This window comes from Callorhinus ursinus, unplaced genomic scaffold, assembly GCF_003265705.2.
Source record: "Callorhinus ursinus isolate GAN/ISIS: 27379988/994484 unplaced genomic scaffold, GSC_fseal_2.0 scaffold5, whole genome shotgun sequence".
Classification (NCBI taxonomy): domain Eukaryota; kingdom Metazoa; phylum Chordata; class Mammalia; order Carnivora; family Otariidae; genus Callorhinus; species Callorhinus ursinus.
The window spans coordinates 13079136-13095315 of NW_027397067.1; positions in this window are offsets into that span (position 1 = coordinate 13079136).

A 16180-nucleotide genomic window follows, 5' to 3' on the forward strand; every position below is an offset into this window, starting at 1 on the left:
GGCTAGGTCCCTGTGGGAGTGGTCCTGCTTTCGTGCCAGGTTCTGCAAGTCTTGGCCAAGCAGCCAGCGCATGGTTCCAGGAACCCTGTCCTGCACTTAGCACCTGCCCCTGGGTATCTATCCCCCCTTAGTCCTGTGGTTTTCTAGCGCGGGTCAAATATAGTATTTGGTGGGTTTTTAAAAACTCTACTGAGTTTAAAAGAGTTGGTAAAGAAACACAGGCATGGACTAGTTTCCCCAAACCCAGTTGTTAATTTGTTTGTCTTACTCTTTTATGGAAAAACCCAGAAACAAAGCGTCTAAAAGGTTGTGCTATCTGACATCGAAATACCTTCAGGAAGGTGTTATGGGCCGAATTGTGTCCCCCCACCAAATTCACTTGTTGAAGTCCTAACCCCTGGTACCTCAGAATGTGGCCGTATTTGGAGACAAGGTCTTTACAGAGGTAATTAAGGTAAGTGAGGTCGTTAGGGTGGGCCCTAATCCAATTGGAGTGGTGTCCTTATAGGAACAGGAGGTTAGGACACAGTCATGCACAGAGAGAAGACCATGTGAGAACACCAAGAAGATGGGCATTATTTACACGCCACAGAGAGAGGTCCTTCCTTCAGAGTCCTCAGAAGGAACCGATTCTGCCCACACCTTGACCTTGTACCTCTTGCCTCCAGAACGGTGAGATGATAAATTTCTGCTACTGTTTAAGCCACCTGGTCTGTGATCCTTTGTTACAGCAGCCCTTGCAAACTCACATAGAAGGTGAGAAAATTCATTCAGTCGTCAGTGTAGTTTGGTATTCCAGAATGACTTCCGTGATTTGGAAAAGCCTCAGGCTCGTCTTCCCTTGCAGGAGAATTGGTGTGTTGCTCGGTGGTAGGGCTCCACGGTACACAAAATGAGGCCCCTTGGAGGTCTCCGGCCTGATCTTCACTTAACTGCTGAATCCTGGGGAAATCATAAGGTAGAACTAAAGTCTGTGGAGCATTACTGCCATGTGTAAACCCTGGTTAACAATGGATGTAACTGTCTTCTCTTTGGCTTCATATGTCTGAACACAATAAACACTTTCAGGCTGAAATGAAAACACTTTAAGAACACAGTGCTTAATGTGTCTCTTTTGCAGACCCTTAACAGGATTTTGAACAGAGTTAAACTCTGTGGGCCTGCAAATTCAATCCCCGGGTACTGATGCACCTGTCTATGTCAGCCGGACAGACGGCTCAGGTAAGAGCTTTTGGCTTGTGCCCCGAAAAGTGAGGCATCCTTCATCCATAAATGCTTTTTAAGGACTTGCCTGGTTCATCTTCTCATCCATGCAGCTACAGCTGTTTTTCCCAGGGAGCCATTGGTCAAACGCTTCATTCTTTGCTGGATGCCGTGGGCATTGAGTTTATCCCATACGGCCCCAGAAACTATACTCGTTGCAATCTAGGGGACACAGGAAACGCAGCAACTGCTCTGGTACATGCAGTGGATTTGGTTTAGGAGACATGAGAAAACAAGAAAACAACTTTCAGCTGGATTTGTGGGGTTATTTTTTCTTCCATGTTAGTGAAAAAACATTTCAAAACCAAGTTGAATCACAAGAATTCTGTCTCCCTGGAAAAGGCTGAAGAGCATTTTTATTTTTATTTCCTTTAGTGTGCCTCACTATGTAACCCTGGCTTATACAGTCCTGAAGCCTTTTTGTGGAAAAGTGGATAAAACTCAAAATGAGTCTCAAAAGGGATGGGAAGGCAGGGGAGATGTAGAGCAAAGAAACGCCTTTTGCATGGGCTTTTCCGAAAGCTCAGTAGAATTTAAAAAAATCAGGTATTGTTATTAGTGTCACTTTAAGAACCTGTAAGGTTACTAATGGATACGGGTCATGGTGACAGCCTTAAATAAACCTTCAGTAATAAACAAATCATGTTGCATTTTCATGAGATTGCCATCATCTCGTGCCTGTTCCAGTAGGGCAAAGAACATATGAAGGAAATGAGCATGATAGATCGTATATATCATGCTGTCACACCCATGAGTGAGACAAACAATATCTCAAGGAGACTCACACTGTCTTCCTGATAAAAGTCAACGACGATGTGCATTAATATGGATCCTGTACTTTATAGTAAACTATTTACTACCCGATGTTAGGTTGTGTTCTACACACACACACACACACACACACACACACACACATGCTCACTATGGAATAAGAAAGAATTCAGTAGATGTTAGGCATTTGCTCTTGGGATTTGGGAATTAAATACAGAGAGGGCTAATCAAATGTCCGAAATTGAAGTGGACTTAATAAAATGAATAAAATGAGTCATCTAACTCATAATTATATATGTATGTCACCTTTGCTTTGGGTCCATAACTCAAGACCCCACGTAAATTAAGTTTATAGTTTGACCCATTTAAAAACAACTCTCTTCTGCTGTTGAGATCTTTAAAGTCAAGTTCAAGAAGTGTCAGCACTCCAGTGATTTACCGTTTTGGGTTTCCTTTCTGAATCTCTTTCTCCAGCATTGGTGTGTTGCTTCTCTCTCCACCATTTGCGCCAGAGAGCTGGTGGGCTATGTATATTTACAGTATCCGTTGTCTGGTAAGAATATGACAAATATCTGCATTGTTTTTCATTTTTCACTTGTCGTCAGGGTATTTGAGGTGATATACTAAATAGGCTCATACGAAGTCCTAGGACTTAACATATCATTTCCTTCACAGTAATCTGAGTCTAAGGCTCACATTTTAAAATATGATTTTGTTTACTGGTGAATTGACCACTCAGAGATAAGGTGTGTTAAGCAATCAAGAGAGTATTTTCATGGTTTAATAGAAAAGATCCTGGTGTTTTTCCTATCTGGATGGTCCTTGAGATGAATGTGGTGTAAATGAATGTATGATCCATTTCACCACTACAGAGGCAGCTCAGAAATCTTTATGTGTATTGATGGGCTAACAGCTGCAAACACAAGGTGACATCTTTAAAGATAAGGACACTGAGGTATTGATTAGACAAAGCTATTTGGCAAGGCAGCAGTGATGTATAGATAGGGGACAGGGAGAAACCTGTGAATACATGTATTTGAAAATACCTTGCACAGTTCATAAATTATTATAATAAAGGCTCTTCCAGTGGCTTAAGGATCCAAGTACTATGAATTGATTGTTAACATTTCACTTTAAAGATAGATTAATTAATAACAGGTTAATGAAGATTAATTAATGGTATATTAATTAATATGTGAATTCTTATGAAAGTACAGCATATATGACGTCAAAATTCATCCTGAATGAATTCACTATGAGTGGGATAATGGTAACGAATACCTAATAAACTAATAACAAGACGTTTAGAATTTCGGGCGTTCAAGTACTGAGGGTGGCAAATTCCGGGCCCCTGCTGAGGTGTCAGCCCGATTCTAGAGGTTCTGCAGTCTTTCAGCATGAGTTTCCCTGATGATTTGAGATTTCTCCACTGGCCATTTTGCTTTTGTTGGGTCAGGTGCAGCTGAAAGTGGTGTCTAGGTCTTTGGCCCTTCGATAGGGGCTGGCTGTTCCATAAGTCTTCTGAGCAAACTGTTACCAAAGCAATGCTGATGGGCTGGAGCGAATCACTAGATGCTGGTTAACTAAAGCCTTGCAAAGATTCCCGAAAGGAGGTTCTGCTCTTTGGTTGATCTTTTTGATCCTAGCTGCGGTCTAAGTTTACTGTGTCCTGGAGCTCTCTCTGAGACAGAGGGAAGTGGAGGGTCTTCCCCAAGGGCACACACCTGTATATCCCCAATCCAGGGTCCTTCCTTCTGGCCCTCCGACAGGGCACCTTGACTAAACTGTGAGCTGGGGCTGAATGGTGGAAAATGCGAGAGTGTTTACCATCCGGTAAGACGGTGAATGATTGGAGATACTTTATGGATGGGTTAATTTCCTGCCCTAGGAGAAGGACTCTTGCATGGCATTAGAATTCTGGGCCTGTTTCAGTAATTCAGGATCATTCCTACTTGGCAAAAAGCAAAGACCTGAGACCTCGGAGCTGGTTGTTTGCTCATGTATTCGGTAATTCACAAATCCATGAGAAAAACAAGAAATGAAGTCTAAGTATCAAATAGCTTCTCTCTTCTCCCAGTATCTAAGCAGAACCCTATTTGAGAAGCCAAGAGAAGTCAAATTTCTTTGCATGAGAAAAGACCAGGAGTTGGGGCAAGCCTCCAAAGGGAGGCAGGTAAGAGCTAAAGAATTTGGAACTGCTGCTCTGAAGAAGGAAATCCTAAGCAGGACTTTCAGGAAATCTTGCTGTGTGCTTTGCGATGTAACCCTTCCCCCCACCCCCCTTGCCACCATCTCCAGGATTCTTGCCTAAAGACTTACATCATTGTTCAAGGCTTTTGGAGACAGTGTTGCTTTGAATACGACACTGCAGACAAACTGATCGTGAGATAACCAAGCTTCATGTGCTCTACCTTTAATTAAACTTTAATATTTCAAGCACTATGCTAGTGTCTAGGGATAAAAAGTGACTATGACCCTATTTCTGCCCTCATGCCTGGGGCAAAAGGAGAGGAGGCACTTTGGACTTCCATAGTGAACTATTTGGTTAATGTCTGTTTCTCCCACTAGACGGTAAACTTTATGAGGGCAAGAACCAAATCAGCTTAGTTCGTAATAGCGGAAGAATAATAGATTCTTAACAATATTTGTTAAATGCGTGAGTGTTGTATCCCATTCTTAGGACTGTTGTAACAAAACACCACAAGCCGGATGATTTAAAACACCAGACATGCATTCTTTCACGGCTCTGGAGGCTGAAAGTCCAAAGTCAAGGCGTCAGTAGGGTTGGTTCCTTCTTGGGGGCTCAGAGGAAGATTCTGCTCATGCCTCTACTCCTGGCTGACCCTGTCTTAACTGATATCTGGAAAGATCCTATTTTTAAATAAGATCACATTCATAGGCACCAGAGGTTAGGATGGCAATATATCTTTTTTGGTGAGGGTGGGGAAACACAGTTCAGCCTCCCACAAGTGGTGAATATCATGAGTGCATTTTTGAGATGAATACTTTGGTGAATCGTTACCCAACCCCGTTTGGACAGGACAATCTCCAGCACCCATATTCGTATCCATGGAGAAGTGGACAGGGTCTGGACTGGGAGAAGTCTAGGGCGTGCCCCATAGAGCTCCCGTGTCTTCTCTGTTGATCCTGCTTCTCACTCAGACTCCTGGCCAACCCCCACCCGTTCCCTTCTTGCACCCCCTGCCCCATCTGCTTGTCGCCCTCCTCTGTTCCCCCCTGGTGTGACCTTTCCTTTCCTGTGTCTGTTTCTGTTTCAATTCTTCCTTTGGTAATGGCGGCTCAGAGGAGGGTAAAGAGGCAAAGGGGCTCACTCTTCTCCCTCAACTAATGGGTTCCATACAGATGGTTCCAGTGGCCAGAAGTAAATGCCACGGGGCCTGGGGACCTTGCTCTGGCCCACGCGGTCTGATTAGGAGAACTACGGGAACATAATAGCTAATATTTATCCAGCACGTACCACATGCCAAATGTCGTGCTAAATGCTTTCTGTGTGTCTTGATACGGCCCTTTGAGTCACAAGTCAAGTTACTTCCTCAAGGTTGTCTAGCATATCAGAGATGGGTTGAGACTTTAACCCGGTTTTATTTGTCGCCAACGTTTGACTCTTAACCTCAGGCTCTCAAGCAGCCCTGAGGTTCCACCTGGTGCCTATGAGGGTGTGGCCTCCCCGTGTGTCTGGTTTCCTGCAGGGGCCCCCCCGCAGCCACACAGGGAGACTGGGTCAACTGTGAAGGAGGGACCCAGGGAGGTGGGGCAGGGAGAGCAGTCCCCGGGACACAAGTAGAAGTCAAACGTGTCACTTCCGGGCTGAGGCTTTTAAAGAATCAGAGGTGCCTTTACCACGCTTTCCCCCGTCTGCCAGGAGAGGGAAGAACTTTGAGTTGAAAGGAGCTCTTGTTTTGCGCTGGGTGAGACATACATTTTGACTGTGTTAAGCCACAAAAATGTTAGTGCTTATTTGTTCCCTTAACTAATGTGGGCTGCAACACAAGGAGGAAGGTCAGGGTGATTTTAGCTCACACTTGACTCCGTCAGTGTGATTGTAAAGTTCCTATAAGTCAGAGTAGGCTCAGTGACAGGTTCTTGGGAGGGAAGTCCCTCTTACATCCCCTCCCCTCTGTTGAAAGGTATTTGCATCGAAGGTCTCCTTTCAGGGATCCCTGAAAGCACTGGAATCCTCAGTGAAGCCCAGGCATAGCCCAGCCTCAGGATCCAGCTCTGGGCCGCCCGTTTGGTAGCAGATCCACTGTGCGTGCCTGGCAGGGGAGCCCTGGGCCAACCCCAAGAGACTCATGCCTATGTCTCCATCCAGACTAGAGCACTTACTACTACCAGGACTGTGGTTTTAAAACATTTTATTCAGAAATAATCTCAGTCTTATAGAAGAATGTTCCTTGCCACAGAACTTAGATCCCCCTTGGGGGAGAAGGAAATGGGAAGGCATGGGAAGTGATGTCTGAATTGACTGAGTACCCAAAAGGGACTGAAAAAAACCTTAAAATGGACTGAATTATCATGAAATTAGCAAGGCTAAATTTTTCAACATCAGTGGAAATGGGGAGCTCCAGAGATAGCTAAGTTTGATTATGGATCAATAAATGGGACTATATCTTTGCATACATGGGTGTACTTTGCACACTTTACACTTATCCTTCTACAAATGTAGTGGCTAATTGGTGTGGGGTAAAGTCCTGCTCTCTCTCTGGGGCTTTTAGAATATCTTGACAAAACAGGGGTGCCTGGGTGGCTCAGTTGGTTACGCGTCTGCCTTTGGGTCAGGTAATGATCCCAGGGTCCTGGGATCGAGCCCCATGTTGGGCTCCTCGCTCAGGGGGAAGCCTGCTTCTCCCTCTCCCTCTGCCTCCCCCCCTCGCTGGTGCTCTCTCTTTCACAAATAAATTAAAAAACAAATCTTAAAAAAAGAGAATATCTCGATAAAGCAACCTTGGGGCAGGATTCTGCCCGGTGTTGGAGAAGGTGGCTGCTGACAAGGTGTTTATTTGTTCATCCAACAGATATTTATTGAGCACATACTCTGTACCAGGCACCGGGCTTTCCAAGGTGTTGAGAAGGTCCTTGCCTAAAAGGAACGCTCCTCTCCTACCCAAAATTCCTCACATTCCTGAGCTATATTGCCTAAATACTTTGCTGAGGTCACCACCTAGAAGGAGGGTTGCAGAGCAATAGAAAGACAGAGATTTGAGAGTCAAGCTACCGGGGTCCAAATGTCAGCATGGGTTTGTAACTTTGGGCATAGTAGGAACTCTTAGGGCTTTAATTTCCTAGTTTGTAAAATCAAGATAATAATATTTCATTGCAGGGCTGCTTCCAGGATTAAATGAGATCATTTATTTAAGCTCTGGAGTATGTGAGCTCCAAGTCTATGAAGTTCTGAATGACTCTGTAAATTGCAGCTCCTGTAGGTGATAGAAAAGGATTTCAGTGAGATGGAAGCAGGGAAGATTCTGCAAGGAGAACAGAAGTGGATGGAATGTCTGGGCAGCCCAACCTCAGGCTGAAGATAAAGAGCTGGGGGTGGGTGGGTGAGGGGTGGGGTTGGGGGCAGGAAGGTTACACAGGAAGGGAGGTACATGATGCACACTGGCCTTGCCTCCCTTGACATGCTGCCCTGGTGTGGAGCCTGGTCATCGAGAGCCCACACCTCCATGTGGCATTTGCTGGGCACTTAGCATGGACTTCTGGGGCCATTTTGCCAGGGATGGACCCTTCCTTGCCTGGATTCTCACTCCCGCCCCCCACCTCCAGCTTCTTCCTTCTCCGTACTAGGACTTGCCCAAAGCAAAATGCTAAAAGGGCAACTTCTGGGGCACTTTTGAGGTGAGAAACACCAGAATAATCCACAATGTCCCATTTTTGCTCTGTACTTTTTAAGGAAATCACCATTTTATACCTTGAGGTTTTACGCTGTTGCTCTCTCATTATTTCCTGTGTGGAGTAGTACATGAACACAGAACTGCCCAGCAGAGGAAACAAACCAAACCAATCACAAAGTTTCTGGCCATTGAGGAACTTGAAATTTAACAGCGTGAGTGGCACAAACAATTTAGTACAGAATGGGGACAAGGTGATTCGTGGCTTTTCCTGATGAAATCCTTTGTAGAACAGGTAGGCTTTCAGGAGGAGCAAAATGCAGTTGAAACAAGAAAACACTGATTGCCATACGTTCTAAATGAGAGCAGACAATGGAAGGAAGATGCAGTTAAGATTTTATGATAGAGAAGATAGAAGACCCAGAGCCTTCCGGATTTGGGAGGAAGGGGCCAAGGAAACCAAATAAGAGAAAATATGGAGGCAATGAGGGGTGGAGCGTTTTGGTTTGCAGACAAAGATACTTGATCTTCACATAGGTTCAGAGATACTGTGTGTTAGAGGGAGTGAGGTGTGGGAACTCGTTGCCCAACCCAGCGAGAGCTAGCTGGCCCAGAGAGTGGAGCCCAAGCCTAGGACATTCGTGGGGCGTCAAGGGTAAAACAGTGATGCTATCAGTAAGCCTTGCTTCCATTGGAGAGGAGAGCTTGTGCCCTGGGGGCTGGGTGGACATCCGTAGTGGTGGGACAGGTGGGGGTGCTGAGTCCGTGTTAAAACATTCCTGCCCCAGTGGTCTTCATCCTTAAGCACTTAGTGGTCTCTTTTCTTCGACTAAGTGTAAGCCAGAAGGGGGTGAAACCAACTGGGTAATGGGCTGTGGCTTCTCTAGGGTATCCATACCTTGTCTTCCATACTTTGTCCTCCGTGTGTCAGAATCTCTTTCGGAAGCGACTTCCTGTCTCCCCGTATGGGTAATGCGTGTGACCCAGTCCGACAGTAAAATGGTGCTGGCCAAAGGGCTGATGGCTATCAACAGGAGACGTCAAGCCCCAGTTAGGTCCTGAGGGACTGAGGGACATACTGCAGGCCTCCTGCCTCTAAAGAAAAGCCGGATATGAATAAAGGCAGCCAGAGGGTTCTTCCCCTTTGTGTGTAAGCACCTCTACCATTTAAGATTCTGTCATGTGACATGGGAGGCTGAGAACAAGTGAAAGCCTATTTCTTTCTTCTTCCAGTACCTTCTGGCTCTAAAGCCTCTTCTATTCTTCAGTAAAATTGCAGTGCAGTAAGTCAAAGCAGAGCCTGATGGGAAAATCCAAAAGGGTGTATCAGTTAGCTATTGCCTCAGAATGCTACCTAACAAAGTTCCCCCAAACATGAGAGCTTAAAACAATGGTCCTTTATTAGTTCTTACAAGTCTGATGGCTTCAGCTCCCAGCTGGAAATGGTTCTGGTCCTGGTGTCCTTCATCTTTCTCCTGGAACAGCAGGCCAGCCCTGGCTCATCCTTCTTAGGACAATGACAGAAATGTGAGAGAGCAAGCCAGTCACAAAATCCTTGCTTGCCCCCTGTAGGCTCTCCCCTCATTGCCCAGAGCAAGTCCCAGGGCTGAGCCCAGGGTGGAGAGGTGGGGAGGTAACCCTGCCCATGGCAGGGGGGTGGGGCGGGGGTGGGGCGGGGGGGGTATGGCCAAGTTGCAGGGCAGTGGGTCAGAAGTGAAGTGTCAGATCAATCCAGTACTGTGCTTGCGCCTGGGTTGTTCTGTTGCTGTGTGTCTCTGTGTGCAACGGAATGAGCTCCTGTTATTTCTCCCTTGTATGGAAGCCTGGATTTGACCAAGAGAGAGCTTCCTGAGGGTACTCCTCAGAGAGGGGAGGGTGAGGGGAGGGCTTGGGGAGGAGCCTGGGAGAGAACGAGGAGCAGACAGGGTTTCCCAGAAGGGGGGACCCTGTCATACTGATTTTTTTACTGGGTGAGGAGGGAAACCTGAGAGGAGTTTCTTCTAGCAGGGGCGACTGCAGGCCCACCCTTCCTCACTTCCCCTGCCTCCAGGGGCTTGTGGAACTCCTGGGGAGCAGTCCTCAGTCCAGCCAAGATCTGGAACAGTTTGAGAGTTTTCTGGCTGAGAAGCTCACAAGACCACACAGCTGTGGTCATTTCTGCCTCCAGTGGGGTCTGTACCCGTGCTTACTGTTCAAGCAAGGAACTCCCTCAGGCTGGTCAAAGAGAGTTGTATTTTCTGCTACACATCAGGGCTGGACTGACCTTGACAGATGAACCAAGTCATAGAACAAATGACCTTTATATCAGCCTGAAGTTTAAACTCAGGAATAAACAATAACATCCTGCAAATAACCTCTGTCTTAGCGACTTGGGCTGGGTCCACGAGATGGAGAAGCAGTCCCTAGCCTACTCCTTGGGCTGGGTCAGCTCTGAGAGGTCTTCTCCAACATCCCCAAGTTCAAGGGGAGAGTTTAGAGCCAGGGACCATAGCCCCAGGCCGTAGAAACCAGCAGTCCTTTACTTGGAGCCCGAGAAACCAGGAATGACCTTTCAACATGTGGGACACCCAAGAATCATTGGTTAAGAAGTTTTATCCATTCTCTAACAGTCCCTCCCTCGTATGTAATCTTGTAACCTTCTGGTTCACACTTGCCAAAGTCAGGTCTAACTTTGAGTGTGAGGAGTCTAGAAGTTGAAGGAGAGTAGTGAGCATATTATTTGAAAATATATATTGTTCAAGTTCATTTATTGTAATGTCATCTGACTTTTCAAATATCTGGAAATCTGTTAGTTTATTTTAAAGGTTGAAAGTAGAGATGCAAATTGCATCAAGCGAAACTAAAACCCTGAGCTCTTTGGTCTTCAGTGTTTTCTTCTGAGGAGACCTGCAAGCTTTCAGTTTTCTACCCTGAACTCATAGGGCAGAGGAAGAGTCTGAGATTCCTCTGTCGCTAAAGCTGTGCTGTTCCCTGGAGCTTAAAAGTCATTGTATCTTCATCATTTCCTTCTATTGTTTGCTTTTCCAGTCTGAAGTTCTAGATTTTTTTTTTATTATTTTTTATAAAAGTTGTAAGAGTAATTTTAAAATTTCTCAGCTTCACAGAGAAATTGCCAATGCTTTGAATTTGATCTGGAGGATAGGTGTGCAGTGGCTCTGGCCTCCTTGTGGCCAGCCCCTGGGTGTCTGACCTGTCTCACCATCACCAAGAGCCGGTATGCATTGTTGGGGGATGGCCAGAATTCAGAGAGGGGAAAGAGGAAGGTCTGTTTAGTGTAATCTACATACGAGCCCAGGGCTGCAGGTGTCTGCCCGGAGTTAACACAAATACCATTTCTTTTCGGCACAGGAAGACTTCCTTAGACTTACTTAAAGCATAAAGATCAGGCAGACACCCCAGCGATGATGATGATAAATTACATCTCGAAGAGAGTAAAATGCTAGCAAACATACCACCCCTCTCAAATTACCTTTTTTAAAAAATATTTAATTTATTTATTTGAGAGAGGGAGGGAGGGAGAGGTGAGAGAGAGCATGAGGAGGGGGAGGGGCAGAGGGAGAAGCAGGCTTCCCGCTGAGCAGGGAGCCTGATGTGGGGCTCGATCCCAGGACCCTGGGATCATGACCTGAGCTGAAGGCAGATGCTTAACCGACTGAGCCACCCAGGCACCCCTACTTCTAAAATTACTCTTTTTTAAATATTACCCTTATGGATCAATGGGTGAAGTTGATAGCAATAATAAAACTTACTTATTACAATAAATTCCAATTCAATGGCACTTTCTGGTGTACCTGATGAATTTTTTTACGGGGAAGTTGGTCTTGTCTAGACAAAGTCACCAAGGACTTTTGTATCGTTCCTTTCTCCGTGACTTCCCTCCTCATTCCTACCTTCACCACTGCTGCCCCATGCTGCACCCCAACCCCAACAGTGCACACCACACCCAGCTCATGTTCCTATGGTGTTAAAGCGTATTGAGAATATTGGTTTCTTAGCACCCTAAGTACATTTTCTCAGGTTCCTTAGGAGATGGTGAACTAGAGCAAAGGAGAATGGAAGAGTTGGTTTTGTTCCCACCTACCGGGGAAGGCCAAAGAATAACCAGAGGAAATGAGGTCTTTTGGAACTCTGAAATGGGACTCAAGAACAATGCAGCCTTCTGGAAACTGTGGAGTGTTAGCGGAAGTTATTGCCTGTTACAGGAAGAGTGAGTGAGGCAATGTGTGTTGTGGGACCTCTGTCTGGGCTCTCAGCTGCAGAGGGGCAGCGACCTGGGAAACAAGAGGAGACTTCATTTGGCAAGGCTCAGGCTTGGCCTGGAGGAAGACCCAGAAGCCCCCTTCTGAGTTGTTTGTATTCAAATATGAGCATTAAAATATACCAAATAGTTGAATATGACGTGGCTTTTCAGTTTTAAGAAGATGAACTAGAAGGTCCCTCCCTTCCTTTCCCTACCTTCCCCTTCCCGAGGGCAATAGAACTTTCTGGTTAACAACACTGGATCTGGCTCGTGCCCCTGCTCTGTCACTTCATTGCTCTATGCTCTTAAGCAAGGTACTGTACTCTCTCTGCTCCAGTTATTTTTTCTGTAAAATCTGATGCTACTAATGGCAACTCATAAATGTTTACCATTAAGAATATGATTATCTCCACCAATGTTCATTGTTAAATCCTTTCATTAGGAAAGGGAATGAAGTGATCTGAGGAAATAGGGTGTCCTGTGGCGCCTGGGTGGCTCAGTCGGTTAAGCATCGGACTTTGGTTTCAGCTCAGGTCACAATCTCAAGTTCAAGGTGGAGTCTGCTTGTCCCTCTCTCCGCCCCTCCCCCCACTCGTGTGCACTCTCTCTCAAATAAATAAATAGAACCTTAAAAAAAAAAAAAGAAATAAAGTGTCCTAACTACCAAAATCTATGCTATAAATTTTAGCTTCCTTAACACACTTTTAAACAACTTCCTTTATCATGAACATCTTTTTATTTATCTACCCATCTGTCTGTACACCCATGCATCCTGTCATCCTTCCAGCCATCCATTCAGTGTGTATTTCTAAATATCTGCCACGTGTTGGACACAGGGCTATACCAAGGGCCTCTCCAATTAGATAGGGGGAGGGAAGAAACCGCCACCCAAACCAGCCAGGATGCAAAACTTGGATTCAGTATGTGGCCAACGTTTTCAGTATTTATACATTAACATGTATATAAAATATGCTCTATTTTGCCTAATACCAAAAGCAAGGATGTGTGTAGTAATAAATACTTAAAACTTTCACACGTACTTTTTAAATTTTATTTTTATTTTTATTTTTTTTAAAGATTTTATTTATTTATTTGAGAGAGAATGAGAGATAGAGAGCACGAGAGGGAAGAGGGTCAGAGGGAGAAGCAGACTCCCTGCTGAGCAGGGAGCCCGATGTGGGACTCGATCCCGGGACTCCAGGATCATGACCTGAGCCGAAGGCAGTAGCTTAACCAACTGAGCCACCCAGGCGCCCTTAAATTTTATTTTTAAAAATTATGGTAAAACACACATAACACAAAATTTGCCATCTTCACCATTTCTCAGCGTGAAGTTCAGTGGCATTAAGCGCATTCACATTATTGCACAACCATCACCAGCATCCATCTCCAGAACTTTCCCATCTTCCTAAACTGAAACTGTGTACTCATGAAACACCAAATCCCTATTCCTCCCTCCCTCCCTCTAGCCCCTGGTAACCACGATTTTACCTTATGGCTTTATGAATTTGGCTACTTGAGGTGCCTCATATAAAGCAGAATAAGGCAGTATTTGTCCTTTTGTGACTGACCTGTTTCACGTAATGGAATGTGCTCAAGGTTATCCAAGGATATGTCAGAATGTCCTTCCCTTTTAAGGTTGAATAATGTTCCATTGTATGTATAACCACAGTTTTATCCATTCAACTATCAGTGGACATGGGTCACTTCCACCTTTTGGCTATTGTGAGTAATGCTGCCATAAACATGAGTATACACACACACTTACTATTTTGATAATAATAATTCAAAAGCAAACCAGTTCCTTAATGGCAAGTAACAGGTAACGACATTTCAGTTTCATAAACAGAACTCATTTACTCCTTCAATAAATATTCACTATCTTCTGAGAGCCAGGTGCTGGTGGCAGTGTGCTAGGGTGTCCAGGGTGAACCCACAGGCTGTCACAGAGTTTTCAGTTACCTGGGGAGGGAGATATTAAACAACTGCATGTACAAATCCGCATATAATTATTTATTGCGATCAGTGCTGTGAAGGGAAAGAGCAGGATGCCTCGAGAAAGCATTGATTGGGTGACCTGACTCAGGCAGGGCGGTCAGGGAGGGGCTTTTTGACAAGGTGACATTTTGCTGAGGCCTGAGAATCAGAAGAAGTCAGGCTGGTGCAGAGTGGGAGGGAAGAAACTTCTGGGTGAGGACACAGCACAAACAAGTTCTGGGCAAAACTCCGGAACTGTTTTTCCAACGCCCCCTTTGCAAATCAGTTATGACCATGTTCCTGGTTGCTCAAGTGTGACTTGAGTTCCTAACGTTTGAGCAGCTCAGTTTTAGTTAATGAATCAAGCATAAAACTACCTGCTACTGATCTACTTTGTGACTTTGGAATTGTAGTGTCATGGAATGGCTAGAAGCATGGATAGCCTTCTCCAGGCTGTACTCATGTACTTCCCCCAACCTTGGGGAAGCCATAACAAGGATCCTTGCTGGATCCAAATAAGAGGCAGTGATAAGTAGGGTGAGGCAATGATAAGTAGGGGAGGCTCTTGGAACCTTTTGGGAAAAGGAGTGCTATCTTAGTATGAAGTGTGACTCATATAGAGCCCTTTCTGGATAAGAGGTGCTTTGAAAACTTACACATTACCTCTTTTTCATTTTATACTTCTTTGACTCATAGTGGAATAATTCTCAAGACAGGAGACTTTATGTTGCAGAGTGGATTGCTAAGGAAGAAATTTGGGCTTTTTGTGCAGTAAACCGGAATGGTGGCAAGTGGGAATAAAAAATGACAGTTGCTTCCTTTAAGCAGCATTGGCAAGTATCTCAAGCCCACGTCAGCCTCGTCTACCCTCGTTGTTAATGCGTGACTCTCTTTTTTTTAGACTTTTTTTAAATGATTTTTTATTTATTTATTTGAGAGAGAGAGAGAATGAGATAGAGAGCATGAGAGGGGAGAGGGTCAGAGGGAGAAGCAGACTCTCCGCCGAGCAGAGAGCCCGATGTGGGACTCGATCCCGGGACTCCAGGATCATGACCTGGGCCAAAGGCAGTCGCTTAACCAACTGAGCCACCCAGGCGCCCAATGCGTGACTCTCTTGCTCAGGCCTGTGTACCAAAGTCATTTCCCTCAGACCCACTTTAGAGGGGAAGTGAGTGTTCAGTATGTGTGAGCGGTCGTAGAAGGAGGTTCTTTCATGAGGTGAAGTGACTGGACACTCATAATTACCTATCTCTCCTAGATGGCTCTGAGAGAGGGTCACCATCAGTGAAAGTCTAGAAGCATTAAGCTTTTTTTTTGTTGCTGCTGTTACCTATGTTATTTTTCATTGAGATGTCCCTGTAGGATAGAGAACCATTTGTAGTTATATTAGTTTCAGGTAGCCAAGTAATATAGTACTTCTGTTTTAGTCATTCACTTTTCTCTTTATGTAATGCCAACTTGGTGTTTCCTTTTCCCCTTGATTTGAGGCTGGCTTGCTGTGTCTGTTTGTTAAAGTATTTTTTAATATATGTTCTATGCAGTCTTTTTCAAAATTTTTGACCACAACCCATAGCAAGAAATATGTTTTACTTCATCCAAAAGTAATAAAACTTCACAAAAACAATATGTATTCTTCCTATAAGAGATGCAACCTGGTATTTTCTACTTGATAATATTCTCTTTAGTTATGTTCTATATAATTTTTTAAATGCTAGTAGAAACCTACTAAAGTGTTGTTATGATTCACAAAAAGGTTAAGGCAGTGTGCAACCAGGCTATTGAGCCTTCTGTGGTTTGCTACTTTTTCAGTGTGTACGAGTTCATCTCAATAGGCTTTGGACTCCTTCAGTACAGTATAGTGGGGTTTTCATTTTTCTGCAGGGCTCAGGACATGGCATGTGTTTCCAAAGGAAAATGGTTGAATTAGGTGACATTCTCTTGAGTTTTGAACTCCCTGTCATTCCCAGGTTGGCTTGAATCAGAAGAGAAAAAAAACTTTAGATAGGTAACCTCTGTGAATTAAGAGTTCTGGGGAATTTGGCTTCCTCTGGTAAAAATTACAACTAGCTGGAATCTC